At 43.6% G+C, this 27,774-nt stretch overlaps 1 long non-coding RNA gene across 1 annotated transcript in view; it reads left to right on the forward strand.

Moving 5' to 3' along the window:
- Positions 1-22,555, forward strand: part of LOC306656886 — a 31,372-nt gene extending 8,817 nt beyond the window's left edge. Inside the window, exons 2-3 of the long non-coding RNA XR_013762658.1 lie at positions 18,797-18,914; positions 22,390-22,555. This is a non-coding gene — a long non-coding RNA (uncharacterized lncRNA). The remainder of the gene's footprint in view (positions 1-18,796; positions 18,915-22,389) is intronic.
- The last annotated feature ends 5,219 nt before the right edge of the window (positions 22,556-27,774 follow it).

Here is a 27,774-nt window from a genome sequence, read left to right on the forward strand (position 1 = left end):
GAGGTAGAGGCATCAGGGGGTGAGGCCAACAACAGACAGTGCCCATGTCTAGAGAGTACAATCTGAAGGATTCCCAGGGTGGGCAGGACTTGTCCTGTGGGTCTCCAGGGAAATAGGAGACTTGTACAGTTCCACTCACAGAGCTACAACTCACCAACCTAGAAAATGGGAGTGGACTGAAGACAGCTGGAGCCTGGGGCTGAGTAGCCAGGGACTGGACCTCACGGGCTGCCATCAAGGTGAAAATCTCACATCTGGGATCTACATGAGAATTTAGCAATCAGTAGATCTCCTGGGTGCAGATTGGTTGAGGGACACATTCCTTCATCAATTTACCCTTAAAGTAAAAACGACCTCCAAATCAGTGTTAATCTAATCACACAGAAAGGAACAGTGAGTACATATGAGAACATTGGTCTGGGAATCAGGAGTCAGTGATCAGTGTGTGGTGGGCTGAGGAAGGACTACAAATGAGATGAGCAGCATCTTGGAGTCAGAAGATTCAATTCAGACACTTGACGGAAGAGAAGAGGCTCAAAAACAGGCACAAGGAGCCAGGTGCAGTGGCACACACCTGTAATCCCAGCAGCTTGGGAGGCTGAGGCAGGAAGATTGCATGTTCAAAGCTAACCTCAGCAAAAGAAAGGTGCTAAGCAACTCAGTGAGACCCTGTCTCTAAAGAAAATACAAAATAGGGCTGGGGATGTGGCTCTGTGGTCGAGTACCCTTGAGTTCAATCCCCAGTACCCCCTTTTAAAAAAAACAAAAATCAAAACAAAACTGGAATGAGACTGACTCCTTGGTCATGGCTGCTCTATTCACCTAAGAGAAACTCAGAGACAGGCCATCTCGAGGTCTAAATGTCAAGGCTTATCGGATTCTGCAGAAATATCCCCCTGTTCCCCTCCCAAAAGAGCACACTTCAGGGTCCATCCACCCATTCCCTGAAAGGGCTCCATGACTGAGAAGGAGTTTGGGCCCATTAGCATGCAGTTCAGCGGCTGGGCAGGAAGGAGAGGAATGAAATCAGGGCAGCAGGAAGAAAAACACGTTTCTTAACAGGGCTGGGAGAAAAGGGATAAGAATGGGGAGGAGGAGAAAGGGGATGCAGGTGTCCCTTCCAGCTGTTTGCCTGTGGGCAAAGCATCGAACTGCACTAACAATAATAAGGCCATTCATGGAGAGGCTGCGCTGAGCTGGTTGCTCTCATCCCCTGAGCTCACTTAATTCTCAGAACGACCCGACAGACTGGCTGCATTTTCCCCTATCTGTAGATGAGGACACTGGGCCTCAGACAGGTTGAATAACCCACAGGAGTTTACCAGCTTGGTGAGGGCCAGGGATTTGAACTTAGGGGTCTGTAGACTCCAAATAGAACAAAGGCCATTCTACATGGGAATAGCTGGAGACCTGTTGGGGCAAGGGTTTTGAGAATCAAATCCAAGTGGATGTTATCTACCCTGGCAAGTGTGTGCCACCAGGGGCATCTACACAAGGAGACTATGCCAAGCTGGGGCAGGTGGGGAAGCAGTGAGGCCCAGAGACCAAGTAAAGCACTGGCTTTGAGCTGGGCAGACAGATCTTTGTGGAGCAATTCTTTTACATGGTTTAGGACTCAGGACAATTAGAAGGTTCTACTGTATAGAATTGAGAGCATGTTGGGTTACAGCCAAACCTCTTCAATCTGACACTATAGACAAAGCATCCCTTAGAACCCACCTTTGCTATGTTTTTTATATACCTAATTTCTAATTTTCCTCTCTTCCATTCTGCATGGTTTCCCTATAAGGTAGCTGTTTTCATTCCTGTTGTATAGGAGAGGAAACTGAGGTTTAGGGAAGTTAAATTCACTTGTCCTTAGTAAATCAGAGTCCAGATTCTCATGGTTCCATCCTGTATGTCTTCCCCCTGCTGCTCACAGCAGGATGCCTTTATTTATGGGCTTCCCTGAGCCAAGTTCTAATATGCCCTCATATATTTCTATGAGGGTTCCTCTGTGCTGGCTTCTGGATTTCCTAAAATTGTCATTCCAAGGTGTCTTTGTCCATTTGCCATTGGTTATGGAGGTCCAACAACATGGCATCAACATTTTGGCATCAGGTGGGAGTCTCATGCTGCATCACAACATGGCAGAGAAGTAGAAGGAAAGTGGGCCCATGTGGCAGAGCACATGTATGAGAGAGACTGGGCAAGATGGCTGACCCAATTTATAACTCTATGCTAGCTCTTGCAGGAACCAATCCAGGCCAGAGAGACTAACTCAGTCCCATAAAACCTAACCTAGTTCATTGGTTCATTTCTGAGGACTGCGACCTCATCTAATCATTTCTTAAAGGTCTTATGTCCTTTCAATATCATCATATTGACAACTGAATTTCAATAGGAATTTCTGTGGGAACAAAAGACATTTGAATCATAGCACTGGGTCATGGGGAGTACTGCTACTCTACCCCAAATCCTGAGAGGGTGGTGCATCAACAAGAGATTAAGAAACCTGGGATCTAGCCCTATCTCTGCCTCAGTCCAGGTGTGTGACTTGGTAAAGTCACTTGTCAGCCCTGCGCAAGATGATGTCTGAACTATGTATGTAGTGAGGTTTGGACTGGCCATCTCTCATCCTGGACCAGAGCTTGGCAAACTCATTTTGTAATGGATCAGACAGGAAATCCTTTGCACATTGCAGGCTACATGGTCTCTGCAGTATTATTCAATTCTGATCTGAAAGCAGGTATAGATAAGGGGTATGAAAATGAATATCACTCTGTTGCAATAAAACTTTATTTATAAACATAAAGGATAGACTGGATTTTGCTTGTGGGCCAAAGTTTCTAGCCCCTTTCCCTGGACAATCTCAGATTTCTGGATGCCAGATATAAGCTATCATCTAGTAGAGATATAAGACACAGATATAAGCTATCATCTAGTAGAGAAGGCATCTGTGTGGACCAAAAAGTGACTGTGCAGTGTGAATAGTGGAAATGGCTTAGAGGAGTAAACCACTCAATGGCAACCCAAAAAGGGACTTAGGGAACTTGCAGAGTTAGACTGAGTGTCAGTGGGTAACACTGAGCAGAGTTTGGCAGATGAGGGAAAGGACACTCTAGGCAGATGAAGTAGTATGAGAGATGCTGGAGGCACGACAGTGCATGAGGTCTTGGCAGAAGAGGTAGGATTCGATGACTGGAGCATGGGGCAGAAATGAGATCAAGGAGGATCTTAATTGCTGTGCTAAGGAGCACGGAGTTTTAAGCAAGTGATTTTCAGTTATTTAACTCCTCCTCAATGACTGATATTATTTTTGGAAAGAGTCCACCCCATAACTGCTAATCTCAGTAAGGGGTATTGGACATACAATTTCTTCTAATTACGTGAAAATACTGGTTGTTTCTTCTTTGTGGGTGCCAAGGTCTTGGGGGCAGTGATGGATACCCAGGTGGTGGGAAGAGGGGCTCAGGAGCTCGGTACATCACAGTAGAGCCCTGGGCTCTGATTTCACACTCTGCCCCAGGCCAGAGCGATTCCGCCTGTGTCATCATTATGCTCATCAAGAGATGCTTTGTCTTCTCCTGATCGGCCTAATTGCTCTCCTCATTTGGACAGCCCTGGAGTCATTTAGTAATGAAAATCACTGCGTGCTAATATGGCATCAGGAGCTCACCTGCTTGTTGGCATTCAGAGCAGCGTGGAGAGGAGAAGAGGCTCTGCTTGTCATTACAGGTGCAGAGCCTCACCGAGCTGTTCACGTGCAATTACCATCCAACAGCCTGGAAATTACAGTCCGGTTACAGTGCCTGCTAACGAGAACTAATTGTACCACCACAGAGCTGCCCTGGACACTTAAAACAAATGGCCACTGTGGGAACTTGGCGATAGGCAGGGAAAATCCCATCTATTCTTGATACAGAGGAAAAAGCTGCTAGAGGTGGGGCCGGGCTCATTTGGGGGCTCCTGGGCATTAAAGTCTGGTTTTCCAATCAGTGCAGTCAAACTGTCTGTTCACCCATCTACCCATCTACTCATCCATCATCTTCCATTCATCCATCCATCCTCTGTTCTTTCATCATCCATTCATTCTCTGTCCATCCACCCATCATCCTCCATTTGTCTGTTTATCATCTGTCTATCATCCATCCGTCCATCCAGTCATCCATCCATCCATCCATCTACCCACCCATCTATCTATCCATCCATCCATCCATCCATCTATCCATCCATCCATCCATCCATCTACTCATCCATCTATCCACCCACCCATCTATCTACCCATCTACCCATCTATCCACCCATCCATCCATTTATCCATCTATCCACCCATCTATCCACCCAACCATCTATCCATCCATCCATTCATACATCCATCCATCTACCCATTCAACCATTCACCCATTCACCCATCCATCCAACAATTTCCACCAAGCCCTTGCTTAGTAACTTCTTCTATACTTGATGCTGCACATCAGAGATGAGCAGGAAGGATTCCAAACACAGGATAATGTAACATTCAATAAACATTTTTTAAATGAATGAGAAAACAATGATTATCGTCTCAGTAGAGGGGATAAAATTATAGAGACTTAATTAAGGAAGGGGTATAGTAGGTGTGTAGGTAAAGAAGATATAGAGTAGTCCCATCATAGTCATGCACATTCTCTGAGTGAAGAAGATAGAAAAGTAAAAGGCATGGAACACGTGTATGCTCTGTGTTGGAGTGCAGCAAGTTAATTCATGCCTCTGAGTCTCACTTTTTCTAACTATACAATGGGGATTAAAAATAGTTCCTATCTCATAGGGGTATTATGTGAATTACATAAATTATTGTATGTAAATTCTTAGAATGATATCTGTGTGGAATAAGCACTTGGTCAAAGTCAAGATTTACTGTAATTATTTTCTACCCTGTGCTACTTTCCTAGACTCCTAGGGAGTTTGATCCTTACTATGGGTTCTACATCCTTCTGTCCATCCCCCGTGGCCTTGAAGGTTGAGTTAGATAGAGTTCACCCTGCCTAGGAGGTGAACATCCCAGGAATTTGTAATGTGGAGATGCTTGTAGCCCAGGGAGGTGTGAGGTTTGGGGAATGGTGATTCTGATTCTTGCAGGCAGAGCCCAGGGAATGAGGGAGAGTGTCAGGGAAGGCAGTAAAGGCCAAGGCCACATCAGTCTAGAAACAGTTGAGGTTTGGGATTTGCTGTGAGGAAGATGGGAAGCCAATGAAGGGTTTTAAGCAAACAATCTGTTTTAAAATTATTACTCTGGCACAAAGGATGGATTATGGTTAATTGATTATTGCTCTTCGGGGAACTGACTGTATGGAAGACTAATAAGTCAGGCTGATTCACAGACAGTCTGGATGAGCAGCGGGCCAGGGTTTTTCCTTGGTCCTGGCTGCCTGGAACCCTGGCCTCTGACCTCCCTGTCTGTTGTTTTCTGTCTGTAGCTTGTAATAGCAGAGATTTGAGAGTTATTTGCCTTTGCCCTGTGAGGATCTGCACAGGTCTCCATATATCCCCAAGTTCTCACCACTCCTCCACCCAAAAACTCACAGAACTCTGCTAAGTGACATTCTGTTCTACTCTCATTATACACTTTCCATGATAAGTGTTTCACCCCTCCCTGAGCCAGTCCACTTCCTCTTTGGCCACCTCTGACAGAAAGTTCTTTATCCTATTGAATTTCAACCCACCTCCTCATAGATTTCAAGTGTTCCCCCTCATTCTAGTCCTGTGAGGCTGGACGGAATAGGTCTCCATGGCAGCCCATGGACCTGGCTCATTCTGGGACCAGAACCAAGGTTCAGTTTCTGGTCAGTGGTCAATGAATGGCCATGGGAGTGTTTTGGTTGCAGCTGGGCCTAGGGTAGGGTGCTGGCAGTCCCAGTGCATTCTTCCTCCAGGTGTTCACACCTTGGTGTAGTCCCTGCCCACACTGAGTATGGGTTTGACCATGTGACTTGCTTCAACCAATAGACTGTGTTGGAAGAGGTGCTAGGCTAGGTTCAAGAGGTTCAAGGCTTGTCTTCACAAGTTCCAGCAGCTTCTCCTTGCTCCTTAAAGCTGGCTTCAACATATAGAACTTTGAGTTAGACTACTGACTCAGGGGAGGCCACATGGAGGGCCATCATGAACACCCAACCCCATCTGAGCTCCCTCATTCAGCCACATAGTTGCCTCCACAGAACTGTGTGGAGCAGTCTCGTTCAGTTGAGCCCACCTGCCTCAGAACCAGGTGACAAAATACAGTATTATTTACTTGCAGTCCTAAGTGTGGAGATGGCTTGTGTGCAGCAATGCATGAGTGACACTAGGACCCTGAGCAAGTACTCCCTGCCCAATCCCAGAACAAAATAAAGCCCCAGCTATAGACAGTGAGTCTAAGTTTAAATCAGGTTTCAGTACTGATTCCTGCATGATCCCACAATACAGCTCTTTCTGGGCCTCAGTTTCTCTGTCTATGAAGTGAAGGAATTTTAAAAGCAATGATTCCATCTCTTCTAGTTTTAGAAGCTGAAGGACTCTGGATAAGACAATGACCTCTTCTTCCTAAAAAGGGCCCTTGTCTAGACTGAGTTTCAGCTTAGAGCAGTTTCTCACACAACAGGCTCACCAACAGCCATTCTTTCAGGCTGGTTCATTAGGAATCCATGTCCAGGCTATGCTGAAGTCTACTTGCTGTTCCATGTGATACCTGGAAGTGGGCTCTCTCTGGGGTGTTGGCTAATCAGGTGTGTCAAACCATAACTGCACAAAACCAACCCCTCTTCCTCTGCATCCTTGTTCATCATCAGGTTTTGGCAACAAATGATTAATCTAAAAGGTGATGGGAATAGGCAGTGATGTTTGAAACATTTCTCCCTGGATCACTTAACAGCCATATCCTTATTTTATTATGCCATTGGCAAAAATAAAATTATGATAGTTATGCAAATTATGTTTGTATAATCACGACTGAAAGAGTCTGTGGATCAAATTTTCTAGCTAATTTCTCTAAATGTGAGCTTTTAAACTTTTCCTTTATTATGATAGAAAATGCTTTAGAGATTATGTTATGTTAACATGAGAGGCAGCAGTCGGTGGTGGGGAAGGAAGGTAAAACCATTTCCCATGAGTGATGACAGGGCATTGGGGCTCAAACCAGAGAAGAAATGGTGAGCTCTGTATTAGTCTGTTTTTTTCTATTACTATTACAAAATATGCAAGGCAGGCTACTTTATAAAGAAAACAGGTTAATTTTGGTTCATAGTTCTGGTAGTGTGAGATCTAAGAACCTCACTGACCTTCTTGCTGGTTGAGACCTGAGGTAATACAGAGTGTTACATAGCAAGAGGCAGGAATTACCTAGTGTCTGTGTGGTTTCCCTCTGTCTTCTAATAAAGCCACCCAGGATCCAGTCATGGGAGCTTCACTCTAATGACCATAATGTCTCTTCCTAAAGATCCTACTTCTCACTAGTACAGTTGGATTAAGTTTCCACTCTCATAATACCACTAACATGACTTTGTGGACTAAGCCCCTGCATGAATGTGAAGGAAAAAAAAAAACATGTTCAGACCATAGCAGGCCCCATGAAGCTCATCAGGGTCCTCTGTGTTTAGCAGTCAGGTACTACTAGGACTTTCCTGGCTGAGACAAAGAACCAGCAAGTGAAATTTGGCATGGTCAGGTCAAACAGAACTTTCTAGAAGTCTCAGCTGACCAGAGAGGAAGTAGGGTGCTTTAGAGGGGAGCATGACCTCCAGGAGAGGAGAACACCATGATTCAGAGAGAGGAAGCACCTTCCCAAGGTCACCCAGCTGGACACCCCTGCACGAAGCCAGCAGGGATGTGTCCTCTCCAGTCATGTGTTCTTGCCACTTGAAGGCATGTGTGTTGGGCAGGGAGGTGGTAAAGATTTTGTCCTTCTGGTGCCTTTTCCTTGATGGTAAGAGGCCACAGGAGGGGCTAGTGGTGAAGTCTATCTTGTTTGCCAAACTAGCAGAACCCATCTTGAACCTCTTTAATAGAGATAGACCCAAACATTCCTGAAGAGACGCATTATGTTTCTTAGAAATTTCCCCAAATACATATTTATCAGTAAAACCTCAATAAGTTAAGAAGGGCTTTCATCTATTTATTTATGCATTCAGTCATCTCTGGGGTGTGGGTTATGCCTGGTGTTAACAAGAGAAGACAGTAATTAGATTGCACTTGAACTGATCCCCTGCTCCAGGGATGGAATTAAGGACTGGCTGCCAGAACTTTGCTGTAGCCCACACTCATGATACTTATCCTTCAAGTTTATGCCTCTGGGAATCTCTGGTTCCAAGTCTTGGTTGCATATGGGAATAACCCGGGAGGTTTAGTAAAAACACTGATGCCGGTATCCTACCCGTAGAGATTCGGATTTAATATGTCTGTGAGCAGTTTGACATTGGGACTTTTACAAACTCCCCAGGTGATCTGTTGTGCAGAAAAGTTTGAGAACTACGAATTCAAATCATGAACATTTCGGGGCAACCTACACTCACAGTCATCCTTCCTTCTTCCCTAGTTTTTACCAAAGTTTTACAGGTAGCAAGAGGGAGCTCCAGGGCTGAGGGTTAGGTTTGTGGCTTGTTTCACAAATACACAACCTGGGCAGTCTCCCAGGAGTGCACACCTGGACAGGCCACTATTAGTTAGATGCTCTGCTGTGACTGTCTTGAAATTCAATTCCTTAATTACTTTTGAACAAGGAGCCAGCCTCACATTTTAGTTCTGCACAGAGCTCCACAAATTATGTAATAGGACAAGGGACCTGGGTTTTATACCTGTCACCCTGAGAGGGGGACCTTGACTCAGAACAAGTGGGATCTTTGGCATAAACAATGGAAAAGAATTTCAGAACATGACAGTTAGAAACACAAATGGACTTATGTAGGAAATCAGATACACATTCTAGGGAGAATGTCAGCCATTTCAAAAGAGAAGCATCTTTTGGGGCAAAACAAGAAGTACATACTCGATGGAAAAGGTGGGCCAGCAGCCCTTTGGTGTGGGATGTTAGTACTTATAGATGGATAATAGGTAGGTGCAAGATGAAAGCTGAGTCAGGGCCCTGGTTACATGATTTCCTGCTAGTTTTTCCCACACTTGAATTGCATGTTGCTCCCATATCATATCACTTCTTGCATGTGAGGACTTGGGACAAGGACTAGGTCCAAGAGCCAAGGCCAAGGACATGGGCTGAGTTTTCTGAGGAGTGGCTGGTTTTGCATTTCAAAATCTCATGGGTATTTCCTGCATTTCAAATGTCCATGGGCACTTCTCTTTTGAGACTCAGTATACCTTTCTTTTTCTGTATGTACAAATTCCTATCTCAGACCCATCCTGAGTGGGCAACTGACTTGCTGTGCAACTTTGGACAAATCTGTCTTTGTTTCTGGATCCCACTTTTTTTTTCTCTTCTTCTTTTAATTCTTCTTCGAGATATAAATCCATCATTCCCAAGACCTTTGTAGTACCCTCTGTGTCTGCACACACATTCACCCAAGGCTGCCTGAGGAATAACTGTGCTGCTGTTAGTCAATCACAGCAATAATGACCCATAATGACTGGTTGTTTCTAAACCATATATTACTTGGTTGAATTTAACCAGGATCATTTCCTCCTCTCCATCAGGTTTGGGTCCTTAGAACTGGGTCTACTCTGACACAGAACACAAGTTACATGTGTGTTAGCATTCCCATTCTCACTCCTTTTCCCCTACAACTAAAAGGAAGTCCTTCTTTGCCCAGTCCTCTCTCTGCAACCCTTCCCCTGCCTTCCAAGTGGAGCACCAGGTGCCAGTTCAATTTCTCCTCTGCTTTTGCAATGCAGAATTGGACAATCTGGGAAGGCTGGGGATGGAAGAAGAGAAGGCTGGATATTTGCATTGGAAGGAAGAGAATTATTCCAGGGTTAAAAGAAGAAAAAGGGAGAGAGAGAGGGACACAGGGATGGGGAGGAGAGAAGAAGGAGGAGGAGGAGGAGGAGGAGAAGGTGGAGGGGAGGGGGAGAGGAAGGAAAAAGAAGGTGAAATAATGGGGAATTTTGTGTTAGAATTGAAAGTAGGGGAAAGAGGAAGACATTTGAGGAACAGCTGCCAGGTATGTGGTTAGTGAGACTGGCAGGTACAGGGGAAAGCGTTTGTAAGGCATTTCACCAGGCACAGAGAATGTGCCCCCTCTCCCCACATATATATACACACTTTCCCTTTAGAGGTTTCCCAAGAGGGTAAGCATAAGTTGCAATTGCTTTCAGTTACATTCTTTTGTCAGACTACAGATCCCGTGCATTGATCCAGCACAGAGACTGATCCATTTGGGACTCCAGTTATATTTGGAATACATTGTTAAGCCAAGGTTATGTGGAATTGACAGTTACTGGGAGATGGAAACTCTCTGGCATCTGGTACAAGCAGTTCAGAGACTCAAAAGCTCTCAGAATGGGAAAAGATCTTAAAAATGGGTATCTTAGACATGATCTAGGTCAACTCCTCCTTTCCTCCATTTGAATTTGATTTTCTAGAAAATTCTGCACCTAGTCTATTCTCTGCTTTTACACTTCCTATAAAAGGGGATGCACTACCTCTAGGGAAAGCTTATTCCAACTGTGTGTTGATCTCAAATGCTATTAATGGTGGTGTGAATTGTTACAACTTTATTTGACATCATTTTGGAGAGTATTACTACAATTTTAAAACCTTCTATACCTCTGAATCAGTAATTCCACTTCTAGGAAATCCACATCACTCATACTCACATACAAAGACACAGGTACTAGAATGTTTACATTGAAGCATTACTTGTGCTAGTGAAAATTTGAAACAAGTTCAATGTATACCTATACCTAATTGCCAACAAAACCTATGCTAGATCTATATTGTGGAATAATATATATGCCTATACTAATGTAGACTGATTTTTGTCTTTGTCTGTTTTCTGTTGCTATAACAAAATATCTGAGATAGATATGAAAGAAGGTTTATTTAGCTCATGATTCTGGAGGCTGGGAAGACCAAGAGCATGGTGCCACAACTGCTGGGCATCTGGTGAGGGCCTTCTAGCTGCATAATGATATGGTGGACAGCATCATATGGTGAGACAGAGTAAGAATGCTCTTTCAGGTCTTTGTTATTTACTTATAAAGTCACTAAAGCCATCTTGGGGACCTACTCTTATGACCTCACTTAATCCTAATTACCTCCCAAAGGTCCCACATTCAAGAGCATTAACATAGGAATTTGGGGATTAAGTTTCCAACATACAAACTGTTAGAGGACACATTCAAACTATAGCAATTTCTAAGACATATTAAGTGAAAGTTAAGTTGCAGATAATAAGTTAGAGGTGACTTTTTGTAGATGCATATTTTTAAAAACCAACAAAGTTTTATACCTATGCATGCATGCATCTGAATTAAAGATCAGAAAATGTCTTTTAAAGACATGAAAATATTTATGTAGAAAAATACTATATACAAAATTGTTAACAATTAGTCATCAGGAAACTTCAAAACCACAAGATGCCACTTGACACACATTAGGATGACAATCACATTAAAAAAAGAGAATAACAAGTGATGCGGAGGATGTGGAGAAATCAGATCCCTCATTCATTGTGGATGGGAATGCAAAATGGTGCAGCCACTTTGGAAAACAATTCCTCAAAAAGTTAACGGAAGCCAGGCACAGAGGTACCACCTATAATCCCAGCAATTTTGTAGACTGATGCAGGAGGATTGTAACCTAGAGGACAGCTGGATGGTTTAGTGAGACCCTGTCTCAAAATTAAAAAAAGAAAAAAGGGCAGGGATGTAGCTCAGTGGTAGAGAGCCCCTGGGCTCCATCACAGGATGAAGAAAGGAAAGAAAAAAATTAAAGAATTATAGTTACCATATGATCCAGAAATTTCACTCCTAAGTATGTTCTTAAGCAAAATAAAAACATAGGTCTATATAAAATCTTGCATGTGAATATTTATAGCACCATTATCAATAATAGCCAGAAAGTAGAAACAACCCAATATCCCTCAATTGATGAATCTGTGAATAAAAGGTGGTAAATCCCTACACAGAGGAATATTATTTGGCAATAAAAAGGAATGAAGTATTGATAACTGCTACAACTTGGATAAACTTTGCTCAGTCAAAAAAGCACATTATATAATTATGTTTTTGTGAAATATTCAGACTTACCAAATCCATAGAGACAGAAATAGATGAGATTGCTTAGGCGTAGGGAGACTGATGCTGAGGGTCTTTGGATTTCTTTCTGGGTTTATAAAATGTCTTAAAACTAGATTGTACTGAAGGTTGTACAGCTCTATGAATATACTAAAAACCACTAAACCATGTGCACTTTAAATGGGTTCAGTGTATGGCATGTGAATTTTATCTTGATAAACTGCCTTTTAAAAAATTACAGTGTTTCATATCTGGGGAGAGTACTGTTTTAGGAAGAAAGAGTGAAGCACTTGTTGCATCCTGGTGATTTATTTCAGGTGACAAAACATGGTGACTTAACAGATATTCCACAGAAGCAGTTAAGGCAGGTAACTGCCCAGCCCTTTGTCAAAATGAGCACATCAGTTCTATACCTTCTCCATCTTTGGGTTCAATGGCTTTCCTCCACAGGCAATATGAGGCCCAAGCTGGAGGTCCACATGCATGCAGGGGAACTGACACCACTTCTACTGGCTCTGGTGCTCAGGAGGACCAGGGGCAGAAAGCCTCCCTCTCTGGGTCCATTTCCTCATTGGTGTCACTCTGTGTAGATCCCACAGCTTGAAATCCTAGTACATGGCGCATAGAGCCAACACTGACATGTGCCTTTTAAAACTAAAGCACAAAGGCACCCAGTATACACCTGAAGGTACTGCATGTGTTTTGCAGGCATGTCCATCAAGCAACAAATGCACATGAACCACAGACACACAGGTGTGTATGCACACAAAAGTGCACATGCTGAGAAGTTGTGCAGCACAAGAAACAAATGGATAAACACAAGCAGGTATGGTCTTTGCCAGTTTGTCAAAAGTTGTCAAAGGCTGTCAAAGGCTGATCCAGAGCAGCTGCATCTTGCTTTTTAATACTCCAGGCTGAGTTAGGCACCCTCCTCTGAGTCTCCTTCCTCTGTCTTTCCTTTTCCCCACAAATCCTCTGGGCCTATCTATAACACATGATCTATTCCACTGCCTCAGGACTGTCAATTTACCTGTTCACTTTTGTCACTGGATAAATATCCTTAACAATAGGGGCTGTGTTCTATGTTTTTCTGAATCTTTGCTGCTTTGCAATATGTGGTATGTGTACAGGGTTAATGTGTAATTCTTTAAATGAGTGAGTAAATGAATGAAGCTATCCAAGTGGTTTTTTTTTATTAGAGAAAGTGCTCAACCTTCATAAGTATCAAAGAAATGAAAATTAAAATGAGATGCAATTTTACACCTATTAAATTAGCCCAAATTAAGAAATATAATTATCACACCAAGGGCTGATACAGTCATGGTCTAACCTCCGCACCCACATATGGCCAGTGGCAGTGTGTAAATTGGGTGCAGTCCCTTTGGAAAGTAATTTGATAATATGTAGCATGAGTCATTAAAAGGCTCACAGCCTTTGGTGCAGTGATCCTACTCCTGGGAGTTTATCCAAAGGAAATTATCAGAAGGAAAAGGACAGTTGCTGACTGTTATTGGAAATGTTATTTATTATCACAAGGTCCTAATTTCAGAACCAAAAATTGTGATACACGCTCAGATACATTCAACTTTGGGATGACTGGAAAGCATAGCTCCAGAGACAAGGACTGGCCATGACAGAATTGGGAACATCAAACATGGAAGGTACGTCTTCTGATGGCAAGGACCTTGCATGTGTTGGTTATACTGAATCCCCAATTCCTAACAGAATGCTTGGTACACAGTAGGGCAAATACTGTGAAATAAAATAAGTGCAGTGACAGGTTGCTTAATGACAAGGATACATTCTGATAAGTGCATCACTAGGCGATTCCATCATTGTGCCAACACCAGAGTACCCTTACACAAACCTAGGTGGTATAGGTCGGCTACTCCATGTGGTCTCTTGGTGCCAGCACACACAATGTATGATGATATGCTGCCAGCCTAGCACAGAATACTGTTTTATAGCATGCACTCTAAAATAATGATAGGAGGATCATATAGTGAGGTCACAAACCAGTGGCATAGTCATTAACTAACATTATCAAGTACTATATGCTGTGCAGAATTGTATGTGCTATAGTTTCATGTGGTTGGCAGTACAGTGGGGTTGTTTCCATGAGCATCTCCACAAACATGTGGGCAAAGCATTTTTCTCTGATGCTAGGACAATTACAATGTCACTGGGCAATAGGAATTTTTCAACTCCCTTATAATCTCATGGGACCACTGTCCTTTTAGAGGTCCATTGTTGAGCAAAACATGCCTTGCATGATGGTAATGGTTAAATAACATACACCTTAATGTACTTAATCATTATATATTTTTATATATTTAATGTTAATATACATATCCTTAGCCATTACATACACTCACCCTCTGAATAGAATGCTCTATGGCCATTAAAATGATTAATATGCAAATATATTTAAGATGCAATGTTATAAAGAAATTTTCTTATTATTTTTCTTATGAAAAGAATCTTGATGATGCACGCCTGTAATCCCAGTGACTCAGGAGGCTGAGGTGAGAGGATCACAAGTCCAAGGCCAGCCTGGGCAACTTAATGAGACCCTGCCTCTGTAGCTCAGTGAAGAAAAATGGAGCGAGAGTAGTCAGATGACTTGCTTATGTACACAGCCTAATGGGCCAGCCCTGACTCACATGTGGGCCTTTGGACTTCCCTGGTCTGCTTGATTGCCTTCAGAACACCTGGCTATGTTACAGAGGCAGTTTCTGAAGCCCAGAAACTGGCTGGAAGCTGCACGATATTAAGTAATGGGGTCGGGATTCAAATTGAGGTCTGTGTCAGATGATGCTCAGGGTTTAGCTCTGTGAGAGCTTCCTATAGGAAAAAGTGAAGCCAGTTTCAGGACAAGGTAGCAGGATTAAGCTTGATCTACCCTTGAATAGCATTAATAGTGCTTTCGGCCTGTAGTCAACAAAGATTGTACGATTGTGTACAGGGCTCTTTGAGCTCTGACTTTGCTTCTGATTCTCTCTTTGACTTTGAATAAGCTCTTTTTAAAAATATGTATATATATTTTTTAGTTGTAGGTGGACACAATACCTTTTTAAAAAATTTTTTCTGTGGTGCTGAGGATAGAACCCAGGGTCTCGTGTGCTAGGCGAGAGCTCTACCACAGAGCCACAACCCTGACCCCTTGAATAAGCTCTTGCTCCTCTCTGGTCCTCAGTTTCCTCCTCTGCATGATGGTGTGGTTGGAATGAATGGGCATTCCACCTTTCACCTAAAAAGCAGGACTCCAGCACTCTGCAGGAGGATGGAATTGGCCTTTCATTAGAGGACATGGGCAGATCCCAGGTGATTGTTACTCATGGTGGAGGAAGGTGATACAAGCTCTCTGCTCTCACAGGAACTTGGCAAGGGACTAAAAGCCCCAAAGCCTGTGTAACTCCTTGGAAGGGCCCCATGTGTAGTCTGAGGAGGGAGAGATTCTGCAGGCTCCTGCCAAGAGACTGAGTGGGGTGAAAGCATGGAGGTGGGAGTGGGGAACCAGAGAGGGTAGGGCCAGGGTGAGGCACTTACTCTCAGTGCAAAATTTAAGGGACAACCACCCCAAAACCCAATCATCAAGGTAAATAACACCTTAGAAATAAAAATTATCGCAACACCTGCCACCATGTGACCCAGCAATACCACTTCTCTGTATTTATCCTGCAGAATTAAAGGCATATTACTACAGTGATACATGCACACCCATGTTTATAGCAGCACAATTCACAGTAACCAAACTATGGAACCAGCCACGGTATCCATCAACTGATGAATGGATAAAGCAATTATGGCATATATACACAATGGATTTTTATTCAGTCATAAGGAAAAATGAAATTATGGCATTTGCAGGAAAATGAATGGAACTAGAAACCATTATGTTAAGTGAAATAAGCCAAACTCAGAAGGTCAAGGGTCATATGTTTTCTCTCATATGTGGAAGCTAGAGAGGAAAACGGAAAACTAAGTTGGGGGCAAGTCTCCTAAAAATCAAAGGGAGATCAGGAGATGAAGGGGACCAAGGGGTGGGAAGAGGGAGAGAGGGAGGGGGACATGCTAGGGAGTGATATTGACCCAATTATATTGTGCACATGAATGAATATGTAGCAACAAATTCCATCAATATATACAACTATAATGCATCAATGAAAAATAAGAAAAAAAGAAAAAGAAACCAAAATTATTATAACATCCATGACAAATAAAATATCATAATTTTAAAAAGCCAGGCTTCTGTTTGTTGTATGACCAGAAGAGTTGATTCTGATCAACTTGCCCAACTGTGGCTGCCCTCTCTGTTTGGATTTAGAAGGGTTGGTGGTGGCAGAAAAACAAAGTCAGCAACATGGAGTTTTACATACTGCCATGCTATTTGATTGTAGAGCTACTAGTAACTTCACCAACTTGGTTTGAAAGATCAGATGATATTTTGATAAGTGTATATAGGGGTACACATTTTTATTTTGCCCCAAACTCTGGTGTGGCTCAATTTGTATAGGTCCTGGAAGTCTTGAGGGTCCTAAGACCCTGAGGCTCTTGAGGTCCCAAGGGTCCAGAGGTTGCTGAGGTCCCCAGGCACTGAGGGTCTGGAGGTGTGAAGAGCCCATCTGGGGGCCTCTTGATGAATGGTGATATTTTCCTTCCTTTGTGAATCCTTAGGAGCCCAAGCTTCTTTGTAGATATAAACACTGTTTTATCTTTGTGTGTTGTTTCCAATGATGTAGACATTTTGTTGTGATGAGTAAGGTATAGATCTACTTTTAAAAGATCAATACATTTTCTTTTATTTTTGCAAGTATGTATTTTCTCAGAGATATGATGCTGAAAGGTTGACTGGTTGACCACAATTTTGTGAGAATTCAAGAGAATGTTTTTGTTGGTACAAGAAGATCCTTGCCATGAAAATATTGAAGATGCTGGCCTGAATGTTTCAAACCCCAGGGTTGATGGCGGCTGGGGTTACATGGAGAGAGGAGGAGGGTCCCACACGGAAGGAATATACTACTTGCCCAGGTAGGGGAGAGCCTAGGGTTGGGCCCTGGGAGAGGTGATGTCCCCTATCTCTGGTCTTCCTCTAGTCTGGAATCCCACACATGTGGGTGGGGAGGGTTGAAGCTAGTCACATCAGACCTAATTTTCTATTTTTTGCCTCCCTCAGCTATCCTGGGGAGACTTAACTAGGAGTAAAGGATTCTGGGGGCTTGGGAGGGTTTAGCCCCTGTTTTGGGAAGAAAGCAGGAATCCTTCTCTTGCTGCTTAGCCCACAGCTGAAAGGCCCAACAGAGCTGTGGAGGGAGAGGAGGGGGAGCCCTGACATGTTGACCACTGACCCTGGAAGGTATGAGAGGCTCCCATCTGCTTGAATCTGCTTGCTTTCAATAAATATAGGTTTTTAAACTTTTTTTTTTTGCAGTGTTGGAATTGAACTCAGGCTTCATGCATGCTTGGCAAGCTCTCTACTGGTGAGCTACATCCCTAGTCCAGAACATTTTCATATTTGAAATAACTTTGGATTTACCAATATGAAAATAGTGCCACATTCCTTATACCTTAATTCCAGCTTTCCTCAATGTTAACATCTCCCACACAGGTGGTATTATAGTTCAAAGCAGGATATCAGCATTGATATGATACTTCTAACAAATTTTAAGGCCTTATTCAAGTTTAGCCACTTGTCTATTAAGGATCCACATTTTTTTCTCCTCTGATTTGGGATAGTCCTCAATCTGTCTTCCATGGTATGGGTACCTTAGAAGAACATAGAAAAAGATGGATGGTTTTGAAGATGGTCTCCCCACTTGGGTTTGATGTGTCTTCACAGTTAGATTGAAGATTGCCTTTTTGACCAGAACCTGCAGAAGTGATGCTCAGTCCCTGCCAGTGCATCTTTTCAGGAGATACATGAAACTGGTGTACCTTGATTCAGGGGGTGTCTGCCAAACTTCTCTGCTCACCTTTCCTTCTCTTTATAGGAGTCATCCCCCTCCATCTGCTGATACAGTCAAGGCAGTTGATCAGAATGATGGGAACAATCCTTGTAGGTACACACATCACTCCCATCTCCAAGTCATTCCCATGTCTGTAACCTTAATTGAATTCAATCCTGGTGAAAGCACCAGTCTAGCTTACTCAATCTTTTCAGTTCACTAATAGAAAAGGAAACCTATAATTAGACCAAAATGAGAACTAGTAGTGTCTAGATTTCTTTCGTAAGTCAACAATATGCTGGGCACTCTCCTACACTGCTCTATCTTATTTGAACCCTTTCAGGAACCACTGTCTGTCGTTATTTTGTAGTAAACAACATAGTCTTGGAAAGACCAGGAAGCTGTCCAGGGCTACACAGCCAGGACATGGCTGCTCCAAAGTCTGGGTTTTCTCCTCCACTGTTCTCTAGCTCTCCATGGAGACTTGCACAGAGTCATACAGTGATTTAAGAACTCTGAAGGGACACACACGAATTCTCATAGTAAAGTCCCTAGAGGGACTTTGGAATCAATGAAATAATGATAATATAATGTATAACACTTTCTTTTTATGACACTTTCTTTCAATTTTTACAGCAGACCTGTGAAACAGGTATCACTCTGTTTTGCAGAAGCTGAAGTTGAAGGTTAGAGAGTTGAAGTTTCTTCTTGCTTCAAGTCCCAGTCAGTTGGGAGCAGATCTGAAATTTTAACCCATGATGTTCCACTCCCAGCCCAATCCTTTCCCAGGTAAATGCTTCTTTCTCTCCTCCTGGAAAGCAGCTCACTGGTACCTGGGCAAGATGAAGGGCACCAAATCCAGAAAGTGGTGAATGCTACCTATTTTAGAACACCTGAAGTCTCTCTGGGGGTTGCCTACATCCACAGGTGGTGTTTTACAGGTGATTTGCATGCTTCGTAAAAGCATAATTGATATGATTTATAAAATTTTATGTGATTTATAAGACCTATTAAATATACGACAGAGCTGGCAGGACTCACAGCTATTCTGCTCTCCCAGGTTTGGTCAGTCAGCTGTTGGTCCTTTATTAAAGGTTGCTCTGGGTTAGAGATATAGCTCAGTGGTGTGCATTGGCCCAGTGTGCATGAAGCCCTGGGTTCCAGCAAAAAAAAAAAAAAAAAAAGGTTACTTTGTGCCCTGCCCTGGCTGGCCCTGGGCTGGGGACTTTGATGATCTCAACCTCATGCTGATGAGGCAGACACAGTTCCAGATTTCTAGGGGCGCTGAGATGAGATGTGTGCCCTTTGCACAATCAGGCCAGGCTGTGATCAGAGATGCAAACCCAGGAGCATTGTGGAAGGCAGAGGGGGAACCTTGAAAGTGAACAGAATTTAAGCAGATGAGCCTTGTATTTGAAGGGTGGTCACAGTAAACACAGGCTCTCAGAAAGGAAAGTAAATTTTTGGTGTAAAAGAGGGAAGGAAAGCTGGTATTCTGGTGGATCTTGTTTGTCATGGAATTGAGGCCTTGGACAGGGCTACTCAGATACTCAGCACATGCCTGGGACACAGGATTTGAAAACTGGAAGCAACTGGAATACATTGGCTGACTGCGAACAGCCTGGACCACCAGGTGCCCTGAGCCTCATCAGCACCTGGGCCTCCCATATCTGGTAGAGGGAAGAAGAGAATTCAGGTTGGGGAAGAGGAAGACCCTCCTTCCCTCCTCCAGCACTGTCTCCAGGAGCACTGAGCATTGTGTCATGCAGAATGTAGACTGGGGTCACACATCACAGTCTTTCTAGAGAACAGGACTAATCCTCTCTAAGTCCATGCATATAAAGAGTTATGAATCTTCTGACTGCAAAGACGGAGGCAGGAAGTGAGTCCCATATGGCCCTCCTGCTAGGGGTAGAGCAGGTAGGGTCCTTGTCTTCTCAACATACCCTACTGTCTTTCAGGCCAAACCTTCCTATTTAGGAGCTTGAGCAGCAGACTGGAGCACTTCCCCTCTGTGCCCCTGAAGAGCCACTTATTCCCTATGTGGCCCTCCCCAGTCCAAGCCACATATTGTTCATAATGAATCCATTGGCTCCACCCAAGCCCCTCCTGCTCCAGCTCCCAGTTCAGAGGTGCCCCACTGGCCCCCACGTCAGAATCACAGGACTCTTCCTACATCTCCCTTCTTCCTCACCTCCCATATTTGATCACTCAGCTCTGTCCATTTGCCCCTGACATCTCTGGAATCTTCACACCTTCCTGTCCATCATTACTACCAAAGAAAAAATTTCTTGCTTTGACCATTTTTGAAATAGCTTCCTATTAGGCCAGGAACCCTCCACTAGACAGCTCTTTCCTCTGCAGCTAGAATGACATTTGTCACTCACATTGGACCCCCTGTCTCTCACCTGTATAAAACTCTCTGATGGTTGCTCCCTGCTCACCTACAGCATCAAGCACCAGCCCTGGGCCCAGCATTCAAGGCCTTTCAGATCTGGCCTTGTTGCTCTGCATGTCCTCCCCAACACCCTACTCTGTGGCAATAATGCACCAGATGAACTTGCCTGGCAACTCCATGCTGTTTCTCCCCCTTGAGCTTTTTCAAATGGACTTATTGCTCCCTAGAGATGACATTCCATTATATCTCTCTGGAGAACTATTCATCCTTTAAAATCAACTTTTGTGACACCACCTCTCTGAAGTGCTCCCTGACTTACCTCAGACATAACTATACAGTGGTCTCTGCCATTTGTACCTTAGTTTATATTGTACCTCACTGTGATTATATGTTTGCACATATGTCCCTGCCACAGTTTGTGAGCTCCTAAGGACAGGGGCCACTCCCTTTCTCTTTTCCCTCCTCTTTTCTTCCCCACACCTGATCTTAACCTTCCTTATCAAGATTTTCCTGGGCTCATCAATGAGGTCAGCTGTGTTTTAGTGTTGGCACATTCTCACAGAGGTGATATCCCAGACAAGGCCTCTACTTCAATGGATCTCAGTTCCCTGAGGATGCAGAATATAACGAACTGGTAGAACAGAGGGAGAAGTGCTTTGAAGAAAACCGAGTAGGGCATTGCATTGAGACTGACATCCGGGTGGAGTTGGGGGAATGATCGGGTACTCAGAAAGGTCTCTCTGAACAGGAAGAATTTGAGTTGGGGCACAAATGACAAGAGAGACCAACCTATGCAAGGAGAGAAAGAAAAAGAACATTCGAGGCAGAGGGGCAGCTTGCTCAGAAGCTCTGTGGTCAGAATGAGCTTGGTGCCCTGAAGGGATTAGACCACTAAGGTTGGAGACAGCAAAGGCAATCATGGGAAGTGAAGACACAGGTCATGCCTAAATCCCTATGCAGCAGGGGTCCAGTGGATGGGTGTTGGGTAAAACCAAAGTAAGACACAAGCCTTGGCTCATTGTGAAGACAAGGCTGGTTGCCCATCCTCACTGAGGTTCTGGTCTTCAATCTCTGCCTGAATGGTCCCTCATTCAGCTCAAGAATGGTCCTGGAGTTGCTTGCTTCACACAGGCACTGTGGTGGTAGGGGATGCTAGAGTGAGCAAGGTCACATCCCTGTTCCCATGACTCCTACAGTCCAGAGGAGGGCATGGCTCCTGGATGGCTAAAAGTGACCCTGGAGGATCAAGGTCCTAGGGCTCAGCTTCTCCCTGATGAGACTGTTCTCCTTCCCTCTGTCCTTGCTTCTCTGAAGCTGGGATTCCCAATATTGTGCTCAAACCATGATTTTCTCTAGAGCCAATGATGGCAGAGTTCTCTTCTACTTCTGGCAAGTTAGTCACACTCAGCTCTGGGCCTTTGACATTCTCTGGAGACTTCTGCTCTCTGCTCAGGGGAAGATGATAATGCAGGCCATTTCCCTTCTTGGGGACTACGCCCTGGTTCTTGCTCTGTCCTGAAACTCTTTCTGCATCTGCATGCATGTTTGCTTTCATTGTGATTCAGGTTTTGCCTCAAACATCACCTCTTTAGACCTCCTAGAATAGCACTTCCAATACTCTTACACTACAATAATACTTACAATACTTCCTGCCTTAGCAATCAGTGTTTTCCTCCTGACTCTCTGGTCCCTGCTTATTCATTGGTGGGATCCACTACTACCATGCAAACTCCCTGAGGACAGTGGCTTGTCTCTTCCCTTAGCTGTAACTTATCTCCAGTGCCCAGAAATGTCCACAGCATAGTGATGCTCAGGAAATATTTACTGAGTTAACAATGGTGATTTTCTGTTCTTTTTCCTTTTCAGTGATTAATATGCATAGATTTCTCATCAAAGAGTGGCTTGTGTCAAACTCACTTGGCGCCAACTCTGGTGTGACTCAGAAATCATTATCTTCCAGCAGCAAATTGAGAGATTCTTGGATAGAGATTTAAGCGAACAGTCAAGTTGTTGCTTTGATCCAGCCAACCTTCTGATGAGTTCAGAGTCACAAACTATTATTGTCTCTGCAGGTGGTAAGTACCTGGGGCACCTCTTGGTGCCTCCACCTGAATTAGGAACTCATTTCTTTGATCACAGGCCAGGAGTGAGGGAGTGTGTTCTTCTCCTGTGTGAGACTGATCTTAGGGTCTTGAAAGAACCAGTGAATGAAAAAGACTTGCCCAGGATCATGCAGGGTCAAGACCACAACTCAGTATGGGGACTCCTGATCTAGTGTTCTTCCATTGTTCTGGACAAACTCTAGCTGCTGTGGTTTAGATGGGTGTCATGTGTTAAAGGTTTTGCCACCAGTCCTTGGTGCTAATTAGGAGGTGGTGGAACCTTTAGGAGGTAGGGCTAGAAAAGGGGAGGGAATTAGGTCACTGGGGACATGCCTCTGAAGGGGATACTTGGACTTTAACTTCTTTCTCTTTTTGCTTTCCATCTGCTGTGATGTGAGCAGTTTCCTCTATCATGTACTTCCACATGATGTACTGACTCTCTATAAGTCCAACATGGTGGGGCCAATTTATTATGGACTAAAACCTCCAAAGCTATGGGCTAAACTAAACCTTTTCTCTTTTTAAATTTATTATCTCAGATGTTTTGTAATAGTAACAGAAAACTGATCATTACTGTGGTGGATACCATGTGAAGACTGTTTCTCACCTTCAGTGTTTCAGAATCTATCTCTGGCACTCAAAAACTGTGGTACTTCATGAAATTTACTCATTAATCCTCTCCTTTTTAATTTTTAGTTGTACTAAGATACATAATAGGCAAAATTTGTCATCTTAACCATTTTAAATGTCCACTTCAGTTGTGTTAAGTCCACTCATTTTTTGTGTGTTTGTAACCACCACCACCAGCACTATCCATCTCCTTGACTTTTTCATCTTGCAAAACTGAAACTCTAGAAATTTTACTCATTCAAGCTCCTTGAATGTTAAATGAGAGTAATGTTGATGGTGTCTGCTGTACATATTTGTGAGAATGAATAGGGCACCATGAATGTTGGTGTGAGACGCAGCTTATTAAGTACATAAATAAAATTCTCCTACAGGTTTTCCCTGAAGTTCTTTTGAGGGAAATTGTTTTAAGGGATTACTCCATATAGCAAAACATGGGATGAAAACAGGCATAATGTTTTCAAAGCTGTGCATTTTATTTTTTATTACCACATTGTATGATACATGCTTTGTGTGATAATGTTCTGCAACCAATGATGTGGTTAGCATATGTAAGTACTCATTATTTTGTTATTATTTTATCATGGCAAAATACACATAACAAAACTGACCTTTTTAGCATTTGTTATGTAGAGTTCAGTGACAATAAGTACCTTCATATTGTTATGCAAACCACCACCACCTTCCCACTCCAGAACCTCCTTATCTCCCAGACACTGAGGCTCAGTACCCATTGTAAGGGGGAAAATGCAGCTCAACTTGGGACCCGTGGTGGTAGCCACCACTGCGCGATCCTGCTGAACTGCCACTTGCTCTCTTGTCTCAGTTGCGGCTCTCCAATAGCTCCCAGAAAAAATGCTCTGCAGACACGAGGTCTCACGCAAGAGACTTTATTTATGCGGATGATTAACACGTCCTCTCAGGGTGAGAAGAAGGGGAAAAAGAGAAAGATGGCATGTGGCTTCTCCCAGATATTGGAATCTCACAGGCTGGAAGGAACCAATAGCGGAGGAGAATTCTTGCAAGCTGACTGATGAACCAATAGCATGTTAGAACTGTAAGGTGGGAAGCAGGAAAATGGCGACAGCGTAAGCCGGAAATTCCTGTAACGGAAGAGGAGGGCGGAGCACAGATTGACAAGTGGTTGGGAGGTAGGCAAAATGGCTGTACCTGATGGCGGGGGCAGCTTTATACATTACACCCATCAAACATAACTCTTCATTCCCCCACCCTTTCCCCTTTTGTTTCTATGGAACTTCGTTTCTCTTTGTGGTTGGATAATATTCCACTAATAAAACACCACTGTAAAACAAAACAAAGCAAAACACCAATGTCCCACATTTTGTATTTTTGTCCATGTGTGGATAAACGTTTGGGGTTTTCCCCCCTTCGACTGTGGGGAATAGTGCTGCTGTGAACATTCCTGTACCAGGTTTGTTTGATGCCACGAAGTGGGTGGACTTTGAAGGCATTATGCTGAGTGGAAGAAGTCATATAATAAAGGTCACATAGTGCAGCCTTTTTATATGAATATCTATGCAGGTTCCTCAGAGTTTAAGTGAAAACAATGATGATGATGATGCCTGCTGTATGTATTTGCAAAAATTCGCTTTCCCCAGATACATGCTAAATATCCAGACCTGGAAAATCCACAGGGACAGAAAGCAGGTTCATGGCACCAGGGGCTGAAGGAGGGTATGGTGAGGGTGACAGAAATGTTTTAGAATGAGAGGTGGTAGTCGCACAACATTGTAAATTAAATACCACTGTTTGCATGCTTTAAAATGGTGACTTTTATGTTATGCAAATTTCACCAAAGAAAGGAAAAAAGAAGAAAGAAAGAAAAGGGGCAGGCAGCCTTTTATGCTGTATTTCCTTTGTGATGCCAGAACCTCTAGATGGGCCCAGGTGGGGAAGAAGACCTGAGTGGGAAATCAGAAACTTGAGAGAAATTCCTTTATTTGTCCCTGGCATCTCCAGGAAGCTCCTGACACCAGCAGCCTGAGGGAACCAGGTGTTCTCTGGTGCTCCTTCATGGGAGCACAGTGCCTGGACATTCAGAGAAGAGAGTGTGAGGACTAAAGGAACCAGGAGGGAGGGCAAGGTTCTCTCAGGCTAAGCTTATCTGCTGCAGGTGAGAGAGCCCTAAATTCTTAGAAGCTCATCTTGTACCTTTGAACCTCCTCTTCTACCATCCAAAGGACCCAACTAAAGGAGAGGTAGTGAGGCTATCGGAAAGACACCATCTCCCTGTGACACACGTACTGGGCAGGCAGTGTTGAGTTTCACTGGGTCAAGGCCATGGCTTAGCCTAAAGCTGGGGCAGGTTTACAAGGAAGGATTTATCACCTGTGGACTTAGGCCTTGACTATGCAGAACTGCCTCAGGCATAGAAGATGAAAAGCCAGAGGACAGAGAGGACATGATTTTTCTTCTGCCTGTCTCAGTGGACAGAAAGGGCAAGGATAAGAAAATGGTAACATGCTAAGAAGTCTGTGAGAAGGCAACAAGGAGGCTCCAGCCTCACAGGGAGGCTAGCCCTGCCAGGGGGTTAGTACTTGATTTGCTAAAACCACTTCAGGTACATTAGTGACCCATAGATGTTAAGTACCTTCTAATTAACAATAGTCTGTAAATGCCTCTGCTCTATGCGGAAACTGACACATGACTTGGAGCTCTTCTGCCCAGGAGAGAAGGAAACATTTGAGAAAGTCTCAGCCTGGGGTGCAAACCATGCAAAGAAATAGTGCCCTGGTGCTCGAGATGCCCTGCACCATCAGGACTAGCATGTAGGGGTTTGACATCAGCTAGCTGTATGTTCTCTAAAATGGGGTCTTATTTCTGAAATGGCCCTAATATACCAGAGTTGTTATAGCTTTAAATGAGATGATCCACGTAGAGCTCAGTACAGAGCAGGGCTATTGAAAGACTCAACAATTGGTTGATCAGTGTGCCTTGAGAAAGTTGTAATGAAGCAGTGAATCTGGTGCTTCTGAGTGCATGTCCACCCCAGGCTCAGTTTCCTTTGCTGACCTCTTTTGTATTTACTGATGGCTGTGCTGGTTGTCAGTCTTGCCCTAGGACCCTTAGCTCATCCCAGCTGTGTATCTTGGTCTCATTTAAAGAGGTCTACTGGGTGGTGTGGGGCAGGTAGGGGGTAAGGAATAGGGAGTGTGCTGGCAGAAGGAGGAGTCATCTGAGTCTTCTGGAACTTCTTGGAGGAAGTGAGTTCTGAGCCTAGGTCTGAATCCTCAAGGCCTATATCCCCAAGGCTGCTTCTATGTCAGCTCACAATGAAAGGTCTGAATGAAGGAGACAGACAGGAAGAACAACATGTGTGCAGGGCTCACCATTTCTTCTCCACTGCAGGCTTCCATGTGATCTTCCAAATAGCCCTATGGGATGAGTTGTGCAGAAATCATCAAAAATGTGAAGAAATTTTGTTGTTCAAAGGAACCAGAGTAGTACCCATCCCCGCAGAGGCTTTGTGATTCAACTCTGCATTAGTCCATCAGCTCCTGGGCATCCTCCCAGTGGATTCCTTTTGGGCTTAAGTTAGAGTGGCTTAAGTGACTTAATGCACATACATGCACACTCATGTTAACTGACAGACAGGAATGGGAAATAATATGACTATATACTTCCATTGTGTAGCCATTGGGTTGGGGTTGTCAAAACCAAACTCTGGATATTGGTATCACTGAGTTACTGTGTCTCACCGGAGGGGAAGAACACTGAATTGGATCTGCCAAGAGGAAAAGCAAAGCCTGAGGAATTTTGGAGGCATCAGATTTATGTTGATTGCCCCATCTTGACCTATTTATTGGTCTTTACTGCCAACTTCCCCAGAGCAGGGGAAAAGTCTTGCATTAGTTTCCTAGGGCTGTGATATCAAATTATCATAAACTTTATGGCTTAAAACATGTTTACTATCTTAACAGCTTTGTATATCAGAAATCATACATGGGTCTCACCGGACAAAAATGAAGGTGTGCAGAGCTTCTGAAGTCTCTAAGAGAATATCAATTTTCTTGCCTTTTTCCAAGTTCTATAAACTTCCCATATTCCTTGCTTCTTGTTCCCTTCCATCTTCAAAACCAGCAATGACCTGCTGAGTATTCCTCATATTACATCTCTCTGTCTCTTTTCTGACTTCCTCTTCCACATTTAAGGGCCTTTGTGATTGTATTGGGCCCACCTAGATACTCTTCCCATTTTATGGTCATCTGCTTAGCAACCTTAATTCCATCTGCTGGCTTAATTCCCTTTGCCATGTGACTAACATAGTTACAGGTTTTAAGCATTAGAAGGTAGACGTCTCAGGTGGGTGGAAATAGGGGCATTAATGTCCATATCGCAGTTCTCCAGTTATTTGATGCTGCACTTCATATCACTTTGTCTCTTGGCCTTTTGAGAAAATAAAATCCATGATACTTAAAATGTCATGGCAAATTGGGATACTCTATCACACACAGTATAAACCCTACCTGGAAAATAATAGTGGAACCCTTTAAATGTTAGA

This window comes from Sciurus vulgaris, assembly GCF_902686455.1.
Source record: "Sciurus vulgaris genome assembly, chromosome: 3".
NCBI classification, from domain to species: Eukaryota; Metazoa; Chordata; class Mammalia; order Rodentia; family Sciuridae; genus Sciurus; species Sciurus vulgaris.